General features: G+C 38.5%; 1 protein-coding gene across 28 annotated transcripts in view; it reads right to left on the minus strand.

The window, feature by feature from the left end:
• ATG4C (autophagy related 4C cysteine peptidase) overlaps positions 1 to 12,445 on the minus strand; it is a 123,298-nt gene extending 110,853 nt beyond the window's left edge. For 13 of the 28 annotated variants that reach the window (XM_015434922.4, XM_015434906.4, XM_045369829.3 and 10 more), the window contains exon 1: positions 12,014 to 12,150. The gene's annotated coding sequence lies outside the window, so the exon portion shown is untranslated. Of the gene's footprint in view, positions 1 to 11,029; positions 12,151 to 12,309 lie in introns of those variants that run through there. The other 15 variants (XM_015434916.4, XM_015434908.4, XM_015434914.4 and 12 more) reach the window with 3 other exon arrangements.
• Positions 12,446 to 21,428: the final 8,983 nt, after the last annotated feature.

Consider the following 21,428-nt stretch of genomic DNA (forward strand, 5'->3'; position numbering starts at 1 on the left):
AATATTTTATTTATATTTGCGTCAGATAAGCCAAGGAAAGCAAGACAAACAGTACTTTTAGTTTAACTGTAAACGAGAAAAAAACAAAAACAAAAAAATAACCACACAAATGAGGAAACCACTTCCCCGGTTTTGTTAAAAAAAAAAAATTTAAATGCATTTGTCTACAAAGCATAAAGAAAAGTAATAATTTAGCCATTACCCAGTATATTTCAATCCCTGTAGCAGTTAAAATACCTGCTTTCACTGCCCCAGTGATTAACTGATAGCCAAAATTCTTGTTTATTCTATGTGGTGTCATTAGATTCTCAGTCTGGAAAAGCATCGAAATAATATACCTCACAATTTCCAAACTATTTTTAGAAGGTGCTTATGAATTATTTCTTTAAAAACTATGAGAAATCATTAAATATTCTCTTTTTTTTTTTTTAAGTAAAAAGGGGTCTCCCTCTGTTGCCTAGGCTGGACTGTGCAGTGGTGCAATCATAGTTCACTGCAGACTTAAACTCCTGCATTCAAGCAATCCTCCTGACTCAGCCTCCCAAGTAGCTGGGACTACAGGCACCCATCACCATCCCTGGCTTAGAGAAATTACTAAATCTTTTTTCAAGCAGATGTTCTTTACTAACACATACTACAGCAACCTTATCATCTGCCATCTTCATATTTCTGTGCATTGTTAACATCCTAACAAATCCATTTTAACTAGATGATAATAGTATTAAAGAGAAAACTTTATTTTATCATATCTCAGTAAACGAAGATAAAGCTAACAGATGAGGTTTATTCCTAACTTTAATGTTAATGATACAAAAAGCACAGTGAAGACTAAGCAGAATTCTTTTGGAGAGCAGAGCTACATTTGATATGAAAATTATCGATTGAGACCCAGATGTCATTTTTAGAGTCACTTTTCTAACCAATAACCATGCATTAAGATAGTCAAAAAATTGTAAACTGATAACTGTAAAGAGTACTCAAATCAATGTACAAGAAGGGCAGGTGAAGGTAATCAGCCTATCCCATCTAGCAATAAGTAGACTACTTTATCCACTGAGGATTTAAGGCCAAGTAAATGCTCCTGGCAGAACTTTAGGGACAAAGTCTATGGAATACATCTCAGTCATATGGTGCAATGGGTAAAAATACTGCAGACCTCTGGAATTTGTGAATGCTTGGGCATCTTCCTCAAATAGTATTCTGCTGTTAAATGAAATATAGATATTGATTTAGAATTTTTTATGTGCTTTTAGCTGTATCATCAAATAAAATGAACCGTGAAGTCTACTCTTTTATCTATTGTATGTAACCTTTTCTAACTGCTTGCATTTTTAGTAACAAATATCAATCCCTTATCTGATCTTGAAGGTCTCTAATACAATGGGCTACCATCTTTGCTCTCATTTCTTCTCTCCCTCTTCTTTGTTTACAGAAACATCAATTATTGTGTCCATTTCTATTCCTTCTCTTCACCTATACCTGCCAATCTTCTATCTTCATGCACTGAACTTGTACTCTATAAATGGTCAGTTTGTAAATTCTTTTCCTTATCTTTTAAAAAAGTGGCAAATATGAAGGGGAGAGCGATAGTAATAATATTTATGTGCAATGTCCCCTTTCAGAGCTAAGGGGTAGGCAAGGTACACAGCAGTAAGAGATAATGACAAAAAGACTGAAAAAAGGAACAATAAAGGCAGGACATGCAAGTTCAGAAAATGGTTTTGAAAAGAATAAAGGGCTGATAGCAGAGAGACTAATAAGATAGTTTTGCCTCAAGAAAAATCTTATAGACATTCTTAGGACTCCTCAGGATCACATCCTCCAATAAAAAACACTGAATCAATGCCCCGCTACTTTATAATGACAACTTAAATAAAATACCAATGCATTCTTCTCTTAAATCTAATGAGTAAAATATACATGAAAGAAACTAAGTATTAAGCAGACACACATTTATGGTCACACATGACTTCTACCAAGTTCCTCACACCTGGCTTGTGGCAAAAACCTCCACTTGTGCGGCACTGCATATTGCATGTTCACAGACTGTGCAAAGTCATCATCATAACCAACTTAAATAAGATGTAAGGTATTTAAATGACCTCAATCATGTACTTGAAGACCAAAATAAGAATTATTAATACATCTAGGCTATTTTTAAGATAGCCTTAAGCCTTGATCTTATCTCTAAGAAGAACATAATATTTACCACACAGTTGTTTGATAAATACATTTTAATTATGTCAGGTTCTTGGTAACCTCTGATAAGTCAAAGGTAACTACGAATACTTGGAGCCTCCATACTTCAAAACCCAACTTTCCAAGCTCTTAATATTAACTCATGGTGTTAACCTCTTATACAGAGATAGTAGTCTTTATATAAGAGGTAACACCATGAGTTAATATAGAGACTTATATCGAGTCTTATACAGAGACTTACAGAGTCTTATATTGAGACTGCTATCTTTATATAAAAGGTAAAGAGGCAAATCATTTAATCAACAAAGTGTAATTAACCCCTACAAGAAATGAAGGATATAAGAATCTCAGAACTGAAAGAGAATTTACAAAGCATCTAATAACTAATACTTTTTTTGTTTTTTGGTGTTTTGTGTGTGTGTTGGTTTTTGGGGGGTTTTTTTGTTTTGTTTTGTTTTGTTTTGTTTGTTTGTTTGCTTTTTGAGACAAGCTCTCACTCTGTTGCCTAGACTGGATTGCAGTGCCAAATGCCCCGACCTCTCAGGCTCAAGTAATCCTCCCACCTCAGTTCCCTAGTAGCTGGAACTACAGGCAGGCACCACCACACCTGGCTACTTTTTTCTACTCCTTGTAGAGATGGGGTTTTGCCATGTGGCCCAGGCTGATCTCAAACTCCTGACCTCAAACGATCCGCCCGCCTCAGCCTCCCAAAGTTCTAGGACTATAGGCATGAGCCACTGCGCCTGGCACTAGGTAAGTATTAATATTAACAGTAGTTGTGGACCATCGTCTCACACAACACAAGCTATCACTAATCTTTCCTAATCAATAGTACTTGGGTGGAGAGGAGTAGTGAAAGAAAACCTGTAAATTTAAAAGAATACAAAAAATCACAGCCGGGCGCAGTGGCTCACGCCTGTAATCCCAGCACTTTGGGAGTCCAAGGCGGGTGAATCACGAGGTCAGGAGATCGAGACCATCCTGGCTAACACAGTGAAACCCCATCTACTAAAAACACAAAAAATTAGCTGGGTGTGGTGGCGGGCGCCTGTAGTCCCAGCTACTCAGGAGGTTAAGGCAGGAGAATGGCATAAACCCAGGAGGTGGAGCTTGCAGTGAGCCGAGATCACGCCACTGCACTCCAGCCTGGGTGACAGAGCGAGACTCCATTTCAAAAAAAAAAAAAAAATCACTACCATCCTGAGAGCTGTGATCTGCTCTCTGGTTCAGACTCACTAATAACCAGCTACTAATTGGGTTCAACCACCTGTACAGTAACAAGATCTCCTTTACAACAACATCCTTGCCAACTGCAGTCCCTCAGCCTCTGACTGAACACTTGCTTCTAGAAAAGGGAGGTCAGCACTGAATGAATATTGTACTAAACTCAAAATATGCTATAAATGTAAAAGCCTGATAATGTTTTAAACTGTGTATTTTCCTATCCGTTCTAGAGCATCCATAACTGTCTTAGAGTATCCATAGTAACTACATGATACCTGCTAATTTTAAACAACTAGATTTGCTACAATGATATTATGTGGAACCAAGTTTCTGTCTACACATTATTTTCACTAACTGGTCCTGGTTGTAACCTCTGAAACTAATCCTTCCATTGGAGAGCCCATCTGATGTTTCAAGACATACCTCCTAACCTCCCTAGCCCCCAGTCTTCTCTTTTCTACATTAAATGTCCCAATTCCTTCAACTGATCAAAAGACTGTCTATGAGTGGTAATGAGAACCTCAATCAGGGTACTGGTGAGAGGATTAGAAATGAGTAGATAAGGCAGGGCATGGTGGCTCATGCCTGTAATCCCAGCACTTTGGGAGGCTGAGGCAGGTGGATCACGAGGTCAAGAGTTCAAGACCAGCCTGGCCAAGATGGTGAAACCCCACCTCTAATAAAAATACAAAAATCAGCCAGACGTGGTGGCAGGTGCCTATAATCCCAGCTACTCAGGAGGCTGAGGCAGAGAACTGCTTGAACCCTGGAGGCAGAGGTTGCAGTGAGCCGAGATTGTGCCACTGTACGACAGCCTGGGCGACAGAGCGAGACTCTATCTTAAAAAAAAAAAAAAAAGAATAGATAAAAGTAACAAGTTGACATGGTAGACCTACCAACATCACACAAATATATGGATGTGTATATGCCCACATACAAGAGAGGAGACTAAAGTGACTATGAGATTTCAGGTCTAATGTCTAGGAGGATAATGGTTCCATTAACTGAAACAGAACCCAAGTAGAGAAGACTAAGGTGAAGATAGGAAATTCAGTTTGAGATACAGTGATTTTGAGGTATGTAATAAGTAAATATGAATTTTATCATGGTGCCTTTAAGAGGTGACTGGATAATGGGGGTTCTGCCCTCATAAATAAGTTAATTCACTCATGGATTAACGGATTAACAGGTTATCAGAGGAGTGGGACTGGTGGCTTTATAAGAAGAGAAAGTGAGACTTGAGCTAGTGTGTTTAGCTCCTTCACCATGTGATGCTCTGCACCACCTCAGGATTCTGCAGAGTCCCCACCAGCAAGAAGGTCCTCACAAGATGCAGCTCCTCAACCCTGGACTTTTCAGCTTTCATAACTATAAGGAATAAATTCCTTTTTTATATAAATTACCCAGTTTCGGTTATTCTGTTATAAGCAACAAAAGACAGACTATGACAATAGATAAGACCATTTCCAAGGCCCATTATATTAGTTACTCTTGCCAAGAAAAAGATGCATTCATATTACTGAAGGTAGTACTACATGTAATGTAAACACAAAATATCACATTTATTCATCAAGTATTTATGTGGTTACTTCTACAAGGCACTGAGAGAGATACAAGGGGCCATGAAACCTAGCTCCTGCCCTCCTTAATCTTCCATTCTAATAAGCAAGATGGTTATAACTAACCATAAGGCTGAATGTGGTTATATCTCACAATAGAGATATAAAGTATCAACTATTAAGAGACGTATTTTCCTCCTTTCCAATGAGAATATTCACACATGAATAATATCACAGGGTAAAATACAACAAGCATTCTTCAAATACAAAGAAGAAGGACTTAAAGAAAAACATAAATCTTTCCATTCTGGTTATAAATACAGGAAAACATTAGACCTACTACTTGGGAATTAAAGTACCCCTAACAATTATGTCTATTGTTAAAGATTAATGCTTGAATTGTATCAGCAGTTAAAAGAAGAGCATTGTTTAAAATGTTCACAAACACAATTGTTTTGGCTTACAAATGGAATCACTCGATGTCACTTTTCTTGCATTCCTAATTTTAAATAATATTACAACTGAAAAAATAGAGCTACAAGTTTAGAGCCTTACAAGTCTTCAAACTGAATATTCTCCAGCTGATATAAATGTTCCAGAGTTCCCTATAACTATATATTATGATAAAGTTTTAAATTATGTCACTTTAGTAGTTTTACAGATAAGTGATTTTACAAAGAGTCTGTTAAAAAGTAATTTAGTAGGAACCTAACTATATTTTACATTCATAACATAATCACACAGAAAAAATAATTCAAATAACTTTGAACACCTATTTTGACTATATATACTTTTAGTGGGATATATTCTAAGAACATAAAATTGCAAAAAAAAAAAAAAAATCTTTACTTGGTAAATCTGCTGCTGGAAGCAGTATCAGTCAGTCTAGTAATTCCAAAACTATTTTATGTGTGTTGTAGGATAGGTCAGATGAGTAAAAATAGTGATATAATTGAGAATCAGAATTCTCTCTTTGGGAAAACAGAGATATAAACAGGAATTGGAAGGAAGTGATGAGAACTCTGCAGTGTTGAATTTGAATTGAAGGTATCCTATGAACTCATGATTTCTTAAAAAATGTATATGTTGGCCTGGTGCAGTGGCTCATGCCTTTAATACCAGCACTTTGGGAAGCTGAGGTGGGCGGACTATCGGAGGTCGGGAGTTCGAGACCAGCCCTGACCAACATGGAGAAACCCTGTCTCTACTAAAAATACAAAATTAGCTGGGTGTGGTGGTGCATATCTGTGATCCCAGCTACTCGGGAGGCTGAGGCAGGAGAATCACTTGAACCCGGAGGCAGAGGGTGCGGTGAGCCCAGATCCGCCTTTGCATTCCAGCCTGGGCAACAAGTGCAAGACTATCTCAAAAAGAAAAAAAATGTGTATATGTGTATCCATTTAAAGAGTCTAGAACCAATGACACCCCAGTAGCAAAGAGCATATTAAATACCCAGATCTTGTTTTTTCTTTTCTTTTTTTTTTTTTTTTTTTTTTTTGAGACGGAGTCTCACTCTGTCTCCTAGGCTGGAGTGCAGTGGTGCGAACTCGGCTCACTACATGCTCTGCCTCCCGGGTTCCCGCCATTCTCCTGCCTCAGCCTCCCAAGTGGCTGGGACTACAGGCACCTGCCATCACGCCCGGCTAATTTTTTTTGTATTTTTTAACAGAGACAGGGTTTCACCGTGTTAGCCAGGATGGTCTCGATCTCCTGACCTCATGATTCGCCCGCCTTGGCCTCTCAAAGTGCTGGGATTACAGGCGTGAGCCACCACGCCCGGCCCAGATCTTGGTTTCTAAGTATCATTTTCCACTAAAATAAACCAGGATTCTGTGGTAAAATGGCTTATTCCACGTATTGAGCAGCAAATTTACAAGGTGAGGCTGGAACATCTCATTGTGCAAATTTGAGTAAGAAAGTGCTCAAACACCAATGTGGACATATCCAAAGGTCATGGGAACTAGCTTGAAGGATCTACTACTGACCAGATTTGAGATAATTTAATCATCGAAAGGAATGATGGTAGCAAATTATAGCACACTGCATAGCTTTTGAAAGAAAGGATCCTTGGGTACATAGTTATACTAAAATAAAAGAGAAGAGAAAGCTCTTATTTAGAGAAGAGAACCAGGAAATGTATGTAGGAATGACAGAAGTGGGAAATCACTATTTGGCAACCACCAATGCTTTTATCAATGACCACTAAAATCACTGGATAGGAAAACAAAACCTGCAAAACAGAATATCCACATGACCTCAATTTATCACCCCTACAGATTATTAAATACAAAAGGGAAAATGTACTTTCAGAATATAAAACTCTGGCTAAACTAAGTGATCAAACTTAATCACCAATCATGGAATAAACCATCATTATGTTTATCGTAATATGATTAAATGGAAAGTTCAAAATATCACCCATGTAATAGTAAAAAACAAACAAACAAAAAACCCCACAACTCTTCAATCTGAAACTAATTGTGAGGAAAGAATCAGATAAATCAATTTTGTGATGCATTCTACCTGAAGACAAAAAAAGAAAGAAAAGGTAAAGATTGTTCTAGATAAAACAGACATACAAGTACTAAATACAATTAATATCTTTAATTGGATTCAGTATTTTTGTAATGCTACAATGACATTACTGGGATATTTGGAAAAATCTAATTGTTGAATATGGACTGTACATTAGACAATATTATCATATCAAGGTTAAATTATTTGGATATGCTGATGGCATTATAGTTACGTAAAATAATGTGCTAGTTCTTAGGAGATGCATGATGAATTATTTGGGAGTAAAGTGTGATGTTTCCACCTTACTTTCAAATAGTTCAGGAAGAAAAAGTGTGCGTGTGTGTGTGTGTGTGTGTATTTATAGAGAGAGAAAGAGCACTTGTCTAACAGCAAGGAATGAGAATAAAAGAGGCACAATGTTAACAATCTAGGTAAAAGGATATACAGGTATTTGTCATGCTACCATTTCAATGTTTTTATAGGTTTGAAAGCAAAAAGAAAAAAATAAGGGAAAAAGGTAGAAGTTAGGTTGATTTTAGAGCAGCTGATCAGACTTCATAAAGCCTAACTACTCTTCACCCTATTCATAAGAGCTAAAAGTGAGTTCAAACTTCGAAAAGGTTTGGCTAAAAATAAAAGTAATAATCCTAACAAACAATAAGTAATCACAAACTAATCGCCCTAAGTTTCCCATCACAGCTGTAAACTACACATAATCTCAGAATTCTGTGAAAGATTAGTTATGTGCTGGTTTATCTGGGACAATAGTGAATAAACAAAACTATTTTATATAGTTTCTCCAAATCTAAATACCAAATAATTTTTTTTTTCTCGAATTGAGTTTTATTAGTTACAAGGTATCCTAAAATTAAAATGGTGTCACAGGAGTCAAGATGATCTTGGACCCAGTATCACTATAATAATAATGATAATAAACACTTAAAATCTGTACCAAGTATTTTATTAACTTTTGTACACATATCATCTCATTTAATTCTCACAACAATTCTATGAGGCTGGCACTATTATTATCCTCATCTTATAAATTTAAAAAAAAAAAGGGCTTAGAAAAGCTGTATAACTTCTTCAAGGTCATACTGCTAGTATATAGCAAATAGAGACTGTGAATCCAGGCAGTCTGACACCAAAGTCTCTTTGCTGTATACACTCTATCACTTTACTAAGAAATGTACAATTTAAACAATAAACTATAAATCACTACTGTTTGGGTTCAATATCTATCAAAAATTACATGAATGAAGCATTTCAGAGAAAAATCAAAAGCATGTATTTTTTCCCTAGTGCATTTATATTTATATATGTACCAAATGAATGAAGTTAGAATTTAACCAGATGCCAGTTTACTGCCAAATCTCAAGTGAAAATAAAGATGACATGTAACTGCATTATTCAGTTACTTATTCATATATATGGTTTAATATGTTACAGATAGATTCAAAACAGAGACCAATGTATTTCCAGATGCTTTCATGTAGAACTCCACCCCTGCTCAATCAAGAAAAAATGATACCAAAAAAACATTATTTTAGGCATAGCATTACGCAAATATACAAAACTAAAACAATGACAAAAGGGTAAAAAGTAACTAAGAAATTAACCTTAAACACTGCTACCACAATAAAAAATACTAATAAACAAAGCATGTTTCCCAGATCTGGTCCTCTTTCAACGTTCTCTACCTCAGTGAATGGTGCAACAATCCTTCCAATTATATAAGCCAAAAACCTAAGATTAGCCAATATCTTCCTCTACCTCACCTTCCATATCTAATCCATCACCCAGTTCCACCTCCTGAACACCTCTGGAATCCATCCACTTCTCTCCCTCTTACCACCACCACCTTGTCCAAAATATCATCTCTCAACTGGGCTACTCCAACAATCTTCTAACTGGCCTCTCCCCAACCCCACTCTTATCCCCTCTGTAATCAGTTCTTCCTCTGTGTAACATCGAGTCCTTTTTTAACAGCATTTACTACAGTTGTAACTTTAAATTTCTTTGACTATTTATGTCTGCCTCCTCTGTTAGACAGTAAATTCTATGAGTGTAAAGACCGTATTTACTCACTACTATACCACTGTGGCCTAGAAGAGTATCTAGTTAATAAATAAATGCTAAATGATTGAATGCATGTCAAAGATTACAATTTTATTTATAAATAGTCCAAAAAAATTAAAAAGTGCTTTATAAGGCTCACCAATTATTCTATATCATGGATTTTTACTTTTTTTTTTTTTTTTTTGAGACAGGGTCCTAATTTCTACCTACCAATCCCTAAGCACTATTTAAATTCCAGATTGGATCTCATTTTCATGAAACATTCCCTAGTTATCTCTCTTCTCATTTTTAACATACTGAAACACTCCCATAAAATCTAATACATATTGACTATATTTTCTGCTTCCTGAAGGCAAAGTTTACATCTCATACATTCTGCCAGAGTATAAGCTCCCTAAGCGCAGGGACTTTTCTTGTTCACTGCTATATTCCGAGCACCTTGAAGAGTGTCTGATATGTAATAGCTGCTCAGTAAGCATGTGTTGATTTAATTCTCTTTATATATTCCAGGATAGAGCACAAATCCTTGCAGCTGTTGTAGTGGGAAGAGTAGAAAGGAACTGAAGTAAATTCCTTAAATTCTTCAAGCTTCAGTTTTTTCATCTGTTAAATGTAAATAATAATAGCTTACTTAGTTGGAATAACTGAGCTAATGCTTTAAAAGCATCTATGCAGAGCTGAGGACAAGAGGATACTCTTACTAATAAATGTTTTGGTGATTTTGTGACAATAGTTAAATAGTAAGTAGTCACTAAATGCCTATTAAATGAATAAAATCTCAGGAGAAATATTAAGAGACTGAGTAATGGCTAGCTTATCATTTTTTTCAATAAAAAATTATATGAGTAAATTTATCCTGAAATATATTTCGCCCCAAATCTTAAGCATGACTGAAACCATTTCAGCATTTTGTGCATTAATTAGGAATAATCCTAATTTAACATTGTACCAATATTAATATTTACATTTTAATGACATGTATAGATCATTTTGATAGCTTAAAAAAGAATGATAATCTTAGTATAAGAACCTCTTTAGTGCAATAATTGGAATAGAAAACAAGCTGCAAACTCATTTCAGTTACGTGGCTCCCCAGAAAGTCAGAAAATTTCTGCCTTTTTATAAAACATTAGTGAACAGAATACGATGCTGTTCACCAGAACTATCAAAATGCCTAGAAATAATTCATAACCAATCACCATAAATGCATTTTTCCACATACTTGAATCCTATTTTAAAGAAAAAGAGCATTAATTAAATTGCTTTTAATGACTTTTTGCTAAATTACACAATTCCTTAGATTGGCCACTTTTTGACATGCGGTTCTAAAATTTTATAGCGAATGAACTGATAATTCAATATAGCCTCAGATTATTGGACTAACTAGAAACTCTCCCCTGTTCAAAGAAGAGCTTTATCAATTTGAAACTCAGAAAATACATAGACTTTACCTTTCAAAGCCTTTCCAATCCGTCTGGGTACTTTCAATGGTTCATAATCTAATTACAAGTCACAAGCAAGCAAGAAAGATCATTCCCTTGTCTCTTTCTGCCATCAACTGACACAAAATCATTGCCAAAAACCCACTGAGGACATATGGTCCAAGCAGGAAAATGTAAGAAAACTCCTAAGTAATTTGGATATAAAAAGATGTAAGACGAAGTATTCTTCTCCAACTATAGGGCAGCAGTGAGCCCCATGTGGGTAAATAACCAATACAAAACGAAAAGGTAAGCCAAAGAAATCATAAGATATATAAACTCAATAAGCAGTGATGCTGAGTTGACCGCTGAAGGTTCTCACATATGAACATAGTCATCATATGTAAGAATTTATTCTACACCTCCAACCTCAAAAGCCCTTAGATGCGGGTAGGGTTGGGAGAGTTCACGGTGAGCGGGAACCAAATAAAGTGAATGAACGTTAATATTTAGATGGAAAGGCATTAATATATGCAAGGTAGTGTGTTATGGCTTGAAGCAGTAACAAACACCAAAAAGGGAGAAAGAGGCTAGGAATGAGAACAGAGAGATAGTGGGGATCCAGTTATTATTATTTCCCTTTTTTTATTTTTTAAACGAGGAGAAACAGGGCCGACAGAGCACTGGCATGAGGAGGGATCAAATGGATGCGATAGATCAGGGGAAAGGGTCTTGCCTGCAACATCTAAGAAAACCACAAGGAAAGGAGGAACAGCTGCCCACAGTTAGGCTCACGGTTTATCTCTGGAACCCAGGACAGAGCGAGGAAGAGTCAGAAGACAAATGACACTACAAAGGAGAGACAAGGGAGGCGCCAAAACCCTCAGAGAACCCACATGGCTGGCCACAGGGTCTTCACTGAAGGCGGACTCCCCAAGAAACCCGGTCATTCGGCGACCAGAGACACTAAGTCCCAAATTTCTCGACTCCTCTAGCCTCAAGCCGATCCCTCACCGAAATAGAAGGACTGGAGAACTGTAAAAATGTGCAGGAGCCACCAACCCGGGAAACGTTCCAGCTCTAGCAGCAGCCGCCACAAAAGTAGCCCGCACGCACGCACACGTTCCGACCTCAGCGCCGCAGCTACAGGTACTTTTAGCACCCCGGCCACCGTAGTAAGAGGAACCGCCTCCGCGTCAAATCCATCAGATCAGCCACTTCCGGGATACGAAAGCCTTGTGATTGGCAGTAGCGATAGCAGCGGCGTAGAGGCCTCTGCTATGCTTACTTTATCCATCTCTTTTTCCCACCTGTTCGCCACCCCAAGCCGCTAATCCACCACCAGTGCAGCTAAGCGAAGAACCAGGAGAAAGTATCCATCTGTGAGCATTGTCACTCTGATAGACAAACCACACTACTGCTGCCATAAATTCCTGTTGAGCACTTGGACTTCAACTACCAGCAGGCCATGCAGCATCACGCCCTTGCCTCTGGCGCAGGAACTGCAAGATCCAGCATGCATTGCGGCCCTCCTTCCTCGCACTCAGGACCAAGATAAGAGGCTAACCAAGCCTCACTTTGATTAAAAAAAAAAAAAAAAAAAAAGCCGGGATGCCTTCTTATCCTGTTGTGAAGGAACTCGAAACCAACCCATAATTAGGACTGTAGGTTACTTATAAAACATCAAGGGATATGTGCACTTATTTTCCATATTCAGGTTATTTTCAAGCATCAAAACACAAGACAGCCGGGCGCGGTGGCTCGCGTCTGTAATCCCAGCACTTCGGGAGGCCAAGGCGGGTAGATCGCTTGAGATTAGGAGTTCGAGACCAACCTGGCCAACATGGTGAAAGCCCGTCTCTATTTAAAAAGTTAAAAAATTAGCCGGGCGTGGCGGCGGGCGCCTGTAATTCCAGCTATTCGGGAGCCTGAGGCAGAAGAATTGCTTGAATCCGGGAGGCAAAGGTTGCAGTGAGCAGAGATTCCGCCACTGCACTCCAGCCTGGGCGACAGAACGAGGCTTTGTTTAAAAAAAAAAAAAAAGAAAGAAAGAAAAAAGGACGGTCTGAAGATGCTTTTTATAACGTGTAAATTGCTGGGATTACCAGGCACGGTAGCTGTAATCCCAGCACTTTGGGAGGCTTAGGTGGGCGGATCACTTGAGCCCAGGAATTCGAGAACAGCCTGGCCAACAGAATGAAACTAAAAATATAAATATAAAATATAAATTTTATATTTATATTTCTCTACTAAAAATATAAAAATATACTAAATATATTTTTAGTATATTTTTTTAGCATATTTTAGTATATTTCATAGTCTCTACTAAAAATATAAAAAATTAGCGGGGCGTGGTGGCGGGCGCCTGTAGTCCCAACTATTCAGGAGGCTGAGGCAGGAGAATCACTTGAACCCGGGAGGCGGAGTTTTCAGTGAGCCGAGATCGCCCGTCTGCACTCCAGACTGGGCGACAGAGCAAAACCCTGTCTCAAAAAATAAAATAAAAGTAAAAATAAATAAATAAAATGGAAATTTTTATCTTCCTCCTAAATGATGTCAAGAGAAATACTGTTACTGTAAAATGTAATCCTATGCCGTTTTACAGTACCGCAGATTTTGTTGGAGCAAGGACTACCAGACATGCTTCTGAATTACATAGGAAATTATACTAAAAACTATGAAGTCTATACCACCGGACTATGAAACCACATGGGAATGAAAACTTTCAAGAATGAAGAGTTGAAAAGTTAAAAATTAAACTTGAATTTTTTTCAATTTTGTAATGGATTTGGTGGTTTAAATTATTTTTTTATTCTCACAAAAACAGGTAACTGGATCTATTTATTTTTTATTCATGTATTTGGACAACTAAATAACAAAACAACAAGCAAAGGGTATGATAAAATCACAAATGGCACACTTATTAGAGTGAGAAAACAAAGTAGTTTTCTTGCATGATTCCATTGCCTGTGGTTTCATGTTTCGAAATCCCCAAACTTTGTTCTGATTTTTTTTAGGAGAGAGAGCATGCATCTAACAAGCTGTTTAGATGCCTTTTTGTAACTTTCATAAAGACCTGGATTACAAGCATGCGTATATTTTATTTTTGGTATTGTGCATTAACAGGCCATGAGAAACAATGCTTGGATTCTTTTTTTTTTTTTTTTTTTTTTTTTTTTTTTGAGACGGAGTCTCGCTCTGTCGCCCAGGCTGGAGTGCAGTGGCCGGATCTCAGCTCACTGCAAGCTCCGCCTCCCGGGTTCACGCCATTCTCCTGCCTCAGCCTCCTGAGTAGCTGGGACTACAGGCGCCCACCACCTCGCCCGGCTAGTTTTTTGTATTTTTTTAGTAGAGACGGGGTTTCACCGTGTTAGCCAGGATGGTCTCGATCTCCCGACCTCGTGATCCGCCCGTCTCGGCCTCCCAAAGTGCTGGGATTACAGGCTTGAGCCACCGCGCCCGGCACAATGCTTGGATTCTTAAGATAACTATATAATTATACAAAAGTAAATTGTGTGTATACTACAGACTTGGGTTTTCTGTAGATTTACCACAACAAATTTTAATTGGTTAGAAAAAAAGGAGTAAATTACCTTTCCTTTTTACGACTTCACACAGAAGTCACAGGAGGAAACTATATTCTGCAACACTGACATGGCATCAGCTATCATACAAACTGCTTTCCAACTCTAGTGCATTAAATTATGCAGCACTAGCAAGTAAATATTTAAAATCTATGAGCATGGAAAATAATCTGCTGTTTTCCATGCTCATGCACCGAAGCAATATGAATGCAGTGAGAGAGGACATTTCCATTGGAATGATTCAAAGGTAATGTTGATAAACTATAATTAGGTGATCTGATATTCATAGGTGTTTGCTGTAAATAAACACAAAATTGCATCCACTTATTAGTGATGTTATTAAGGAAGCTTTAAAAATATGCTAAATATTTGATACACATATTTCTAAAGTCGTTTCCATGATCAATTGTGTAAATGAACATGAGAGTTTAAAGAGTACATAATTTATGTAATAGACTTTATGTTTTTTAAAGAGATTCTTACAGCTGCAGCACTCAGAGAGAACATTCTGTCCTCTAAATGTGTCTTCACATTCCAATTCAGCCAATTGCCAACCATGCAAGAGTTAAAACTGGAGAAGCGGTTCATTTTAGTTCAACAAAAGTAGGATGAGTGCTACTAAGGGCAAGCCACTCTGTCTGGGCACTATAAGCTGTTTATGAAACACTGATAGTTTTGAAAATTAGTTAAGATTTAAGGGGAAATTAAAAGCATACGTGAGCTTTATCAGAATAGAAAACAAAATACAATATGTATAACGCTGACTTTTAATAATAATCACACATTTGGTTAATTGAAACTTATAATAGCTAATATACCTTCTTAAAGGCAGGATCTGCATCTTAAACATCTGTGTCCCTCCCAGCTCTATATACAGTACTTTGTGCAGAGTAACTGACTCTCAATAAGTGTTTGTGGAAGTTCACAGTGATAACTAGGCTGGGCACAGTGGCTCGTGCCTGTAACCTCAGTACTTTGGGAGGCCGAGGCAGGTGGATAACTTGAGATCAGGAGTTCGAGACCAGCCTGGACAACGTGGTGAAACCCCGTCTCTACTAAAAATACAAGAAAAAATAGCCAGGTGTGGTGGCGTGCGCCTATAATCCCAGCTACTCAGGAGACGGAGGCAGAAGAATCCCTTGAACCCGGGAGGCAGAGTGATCCGAGATTATGCCACTGCACTCCAACCTGGGCAACAGAGCATGACTCTGTCTCAAAAATAAAAAAAAAATTCACAGTGATGACTGAGGCCCTGAAACTCCTTTTCCATGAATACTGTGTAGTTTTAATGTAAGCAGTTTCTAACACTAGTGTTTTATTTTTTATTAGTAATTCAAGTTGTATAATAAAATAACTATTAAAACCAGAATAATTAATCAGAATGTCACATTCAATAATTATGAAAGCAACAATTTATATATATATGTGTATATATGTATACACACACAAACACATACTGCTTAGTATGTGTATATGTGTGTGTGTACTTGGTGTATATATGTGTGTGTGTGTATTTATATATATAAAACACATTTATAATATATAGGTAACATTTATGTTAAGAGTCAAGCCCTTTCTAAAATGTCATCGTATTCCAGGCATATACTTTGAAAGTATACCAACCATTCTAATAGCACTGATTGTGAGGCAGCTCCAGATTTTTGTTAGGAAACTTTTACTTCTTAACTCCTATCAGGTGTATTTCTTATTCATCTCCTTCCTGGACCAGGAAAAGATGAAGATTCTATTAAATAAATGTATACCATGAATCCTTCATTGGGAATATTATGTTAAGCGACATTGAACTCAGCCTTGATGGAATGAATACCCTGTAGACTTCTAAGGTCTAAACAATTATTTTAAAGAACCCGGGAGGCAGAGGTTGCAGTGAGCCAAGATTGTGCCACTGCAATGCCACCTGGGCGACAGAGCGAGACTCCGTCTCAAAAAAAAAAAAAGAGAAAAGAAAAGAAAACTTGGTGAAAATCCTTCCTCTTTTCCAAGTAACCTTATTTCTATCCCCTGTCTTACATCTTCAACCTCTTTCTCTCTCTCTCAACTATGCTCCCTTTACTTCAGCAAACAAACATGCATAGAATCACCATAATTGTGAGAGCACTTTCAGTGGACTCAGCTTTCCTGCTAAATGCAGTCACTCCCAATGCCCAGGCTGGAGTGCAGTGGTATGATCACAGCTCACTGTAGCCTCAACTTCCCAGGCTCAGGTGGTTCTCCCACCTCAGCCTCCTGAGTAGCCGGGACTACAGGTACACACCACTAAACCCAGCTAATTTTTTGTATTGTTTTGTAGAGATGGGGTTTCACCATGTTGCCCAGGCTGGTCTTGAACTCCTGGGCTCAAGAGATCCTCCTGCCTCAGCCTCCCAAAGTGCTGGGATTACAGGCATGAGCCACCGCACCTGGTCTGGTCTATTCTATCTTCTCTTTTTCCTTTCATAGCCACACTTCATCAAGTGCTACAAAGTAAACCCTAGCCTTCATGCAGCATGGGATCTCTTCACAGCAACTAGTATTTTCTAAACACCCACAACTATGCTGGAAATATAGACAGAATTCAGTAAGGAGCTTATGGTCCCTCAATACAATATGATAAATGTTATGATAAAAGTAAGGACAAGATATTAAGAGAATGAAGAAGGTCAGTTACTCTCAAATTGAGTGAGGACCCTAGAGGAGGAAGTTCCCAAGATGATTTAAATGACAAAAATAAGAATTAACTAGCTGTAGAAGAGGGAGGTTCAGCCAGATTAGGACAACCTGTAAATTTATTATAGCTGGAACATGAGAGTGGGGTGAATAGTATGATATAAGTCTGGAAAGACAAACTGGAGCTATTTCACAAAAAGACTTTGTAGGCCAGGTGTGGTAGCTCACACCCATAACCCAAGCACTTTGGGAGGCCAATGTGGGTGGATCACCTGAGGTCAGGAGTTCAAGACCAGCCTGGCCAACATGGTGAAACCCCGTCTCTGCTAAAAATACAAAAATTAGCTGGGTGTGCTGGTGGGCGCTTGGAAGTCCCAGCTACTCGGGAGGCTGAGGCAGGAGAACTGCTTGAACCTGGGAGGAGGAGGAGGCTGCAGTGAGCTGAGACTGCACCACTGCACTCCCACCTGGGTGACAGAGGGAGACTACATCTCAAAAAAATAAAAAATAAATTAAAAAAAGACTGTATACTATGATAAGGATCTTTGACTTAGAACCATTTACAAGTGACATAACTAGATTGCATTTTAATCTATTATGTGCTGTATGAAGAATGGATTGGGCTGGCAAGACCAATTAGGAGATTGTTTTCATAATTCAGTTTTTTACAATGAGAGATCTGAAATAAAGTAGTCTAGGCGCCGAAAGGTATTATATCTTTCCTCCCTGCCATAGGAGTCATGGCCAACACTCCTGTAACAAAAGACAGGTTAACAAAAGAAAAGCATCACAAATTTATTTAATCAAAGTTTTATGTGGCATGGGACCCTTCTGAAATGAAGACCCAAAAACCCAGGGAAAACTTCCCCTTTTTATGCTTAGATTTGATGAAGAGTGGACAGCTATGGAGAAATGCAATTAGACAAAAAGGAAATGATCTAGTAGTAACTGAGTGGGGAAACCCAGTAGAGCCTGACTGTTCAGATTCTTCCTGCCCTCTTTATGTGACATTCTTCCCTCCTGGGTACAGGTCAGGACTCCTTCTGGAATGTGGCTCTTATGATTTACTTTCAGTCAAGGTAGGTCAGAGAATTCCTTTCAGGCCAGCTCCTACACTGAAAGGTGGGGAAAGATTAGAGTAGTATTTCTAGATTTTATGGCAGACTGTCAGGGAGAGGAAGTCTAGTTTCTATGACCTGCCTTGGGGAAAAGGAATTCTAGTTTCTATTGCCTCCCTTGGGGAGAAAGGCAAGCAGGAGAAAGAAGAGCAGGAGAAGGTCAGAAAGAGATTTTGCTTCTGAACCCTTCCAACGTTCTTCAAAATACTCAGCATGCCGAAGTGTCATTGTTTGGGATGTTATCTTCCAAGCCCCAACAGCAGGGATAAGAGAAGAGTGAAATACTGACCAGAAATATTAAGATAATAGAATCAAGAGGAAGTGTGAGTGAAAGAAGGAATCAAGGGAGACTCCCACATTTCTGGCTTTTCAATTTTCCACATGTTGAGTTAGGAATGCTTAAGAGTTGTCCATATAGCTATGCCCAAGAGACAGTTAGATACAGAGCTCAAGGGGAAGATTTGAGCTGAATATATAGCCTTGTAAGTCATCCACTTTAGAGGACAACTGAAACCATGAGCATAGTTAAGATTATAAGCCATGTAGATGGGGATATGAGGTAGTAACCAGGAAGTCAATAGGTGATAACACAGGTAGAATGGAGAATGACACACACAAATGTCGTGAGTCCTTCAGAGGAATGGGATTTTAACGTAAGAGCAGAGGAGTACTGGTTCAGATGCAGCACTGGAGAATGAAAAGAGAGCTGAACTTAGCCATTGACCCAGTATTCTGAATGAATGAGACCAAAAAACACAAAAAGCATAAATTCAAGGTTGCAGGGGAACAACATTTTCAGGGAAAGTTGGCATTCATTAAGACCAGGAAGCAAAGCAAGAATTCTGAGGAAAATGAGGATGGAGCAGATTAGAACATCAAATAAGGAATGGAGAGATTTAAAAGGAAAAAAGTATCAGGAGAATGGATCGTAGGAAAGGCACAGGTGACAAACAAAAAGAAAGATGATGACCAAGAGGACAGAATATGAAGTATTATTCACCAGTCGTGGCTTCAAAACAGAAATCCTATATAAATCTGAGGTTCACCCTAGCCTGATGAATGGTACAGCATGGATAAACTTTGAGCATTTTGTTAAGTGAAATAAGCCAGCTATGAAATGACAAATACTGCATGATTCCACCTGTATGAGGTACCTAGCATAGTAAAATTTGTAGAGACAGAAAGTAGAATGGTGGTTGTCAGGGGCTGGAGGGAGTGGAGAATGAGGAGGTAGTGTTTAATGGGTACAGAGTTTCCAATTTGTATGATGAAGAGTTCCAGAAATGGATAGTATTGATGGCTGCATATGAATGTACTTAAATGCTACTGAACTATACACTTAGAAATGATTGCAGCATTGGGAGGCCGAGGCAGGTGGATCTCAAGGTCAGGAGTTTGAGACCAGCCTGGCCAATATAGTGAAACCCCATCTCTAATAAAAATACAAAAATTAGCCAGGCGTGTGGCAGGCACCTGTAGTCCCAGCTACTTGGGAGGCTGAGGCAGGAGAATCAATTGAACCCAGGAGACGGAGGTTGCAGTGAGCCGAGATTGTGCCACTGCACTCCAGCCTTGGTGACAGAATAAAACTCCGTGTCAAAAAAAAAATGATTACAACAGTAAACTTGATGTTATGTGTATTTTACTACACACACACACACACACAAATACACACACACACACACACACACAAATCAACTGGGTGCAGTGGCTCACACCTGTAATTCCAGCCCTTTGGGAGGCCAAAGTGGGAGGATCACTTGAGGCCAGGACTTCAAGACCAGCCTGGGCAATAGAATGAGACCTCATCTCTACAAAAAATTTTAAAATTAGCTGGGCCTAGTAGTACAAGCCTGTAGTCACAGCTACTGGGGAGGCTGAGGCAGGAGGATCACTTGAGACCAGGAGTCCGAGGCTGCAGTAAGCTATGATCGCACCACTGCACTGAAGCCTGGGTGACAAAGCAAGAGCTCGTCTCCAAAATAATAAAAAGCAAACAAAAAATTGGAAGAAAAAAAGCAGTGCATGCCAAAACCATGCAATGACAGAAGAATGTTCTCTTCAACAAATGGTGATGGGACAAATGAAGTTGGACTCCTACCTCACACAATATACAAAAATTGAATTAAAATAGATCAAATACATAAATATAAGAGTTAAAATGATAGAACTTTTAGAAGAAAACATACAAGTAAATCTTCATGGTCTCAATTTGATAATGGCTTCTTAGGTATGATACCAAAACAACCAAGAAAGAAAAAATACATAGGCCAGGCATGGTGGCTCACATCTGTAATCCTCACACTTTGGGAGGCCAAGGTGGGAAGACTGCTTGAACCCAGGAGTTTGAGATTAACCTGGGCAACATAGCAAGACTCTCTCTCTACAAAATTTTTTTAAAAATTAGCTGGACATGCTGGTATATGCCTGTAGTTCCAGCTACTTGGGAGGCTGAGGCAGGATGATGGCCTGAGCCCAGGAGTTTGAGTCTGCAGTGAGCTATGATCAACACTGCACTCCAGCCTGGGTGACAGTGCAAGACCCTGTCTCAAAAAAAAAAAAAAAAAAAATAGAAAGAAGAAAAAATAAATAAATTGGACTTCCTCAAACTGAAAATGTTCACGCATCAAAGGACAGTGAAAAGACAACCCACAGAATAGGAAAAAAATATTTGCAAATTATGTATCTGATAAAGATCTAATATTCAGCATAAAGAACTCTTACAGCTCAACAACAAAAAGATAGCAACCCAATTAGAAAACAGGCAAAGGACTTGAATAGACATTTCTCCAAATGAGACATACAGATGGCCAATAAGCACATGAAAAGATGCTCAACATCACTAATCAAAAGGGAAATAAAAATCAAAACCACAACAAGATACCACTCTTGTTCTAAGAATATAGATGTTGAATATGTGGTGGGAAAGTTGGTGCAACCACAGGAGAAGAGGACAAGGCTTTAAAGGAAGTGTATCATACTCACAAGTCCCAGAGGGGAGGGTGGTCCCTGCCTGTCCCACAGGGCAACATGAGAAGTACTAGGTTTGGACCAAGTAGC

This window comes from Macaca fascicularis, chromosome 1 (genome assembly GCF_037993035.2).
Source record: "Macaca fascicularis isolate 582-1 chromosome 1, T2T-MFA8v1.1".
NCBI lineage: Eukaryota > Metazoa > Chordata > Mammalia > Primates > Cercopithecidae > Macaca > Macaca fascicularis.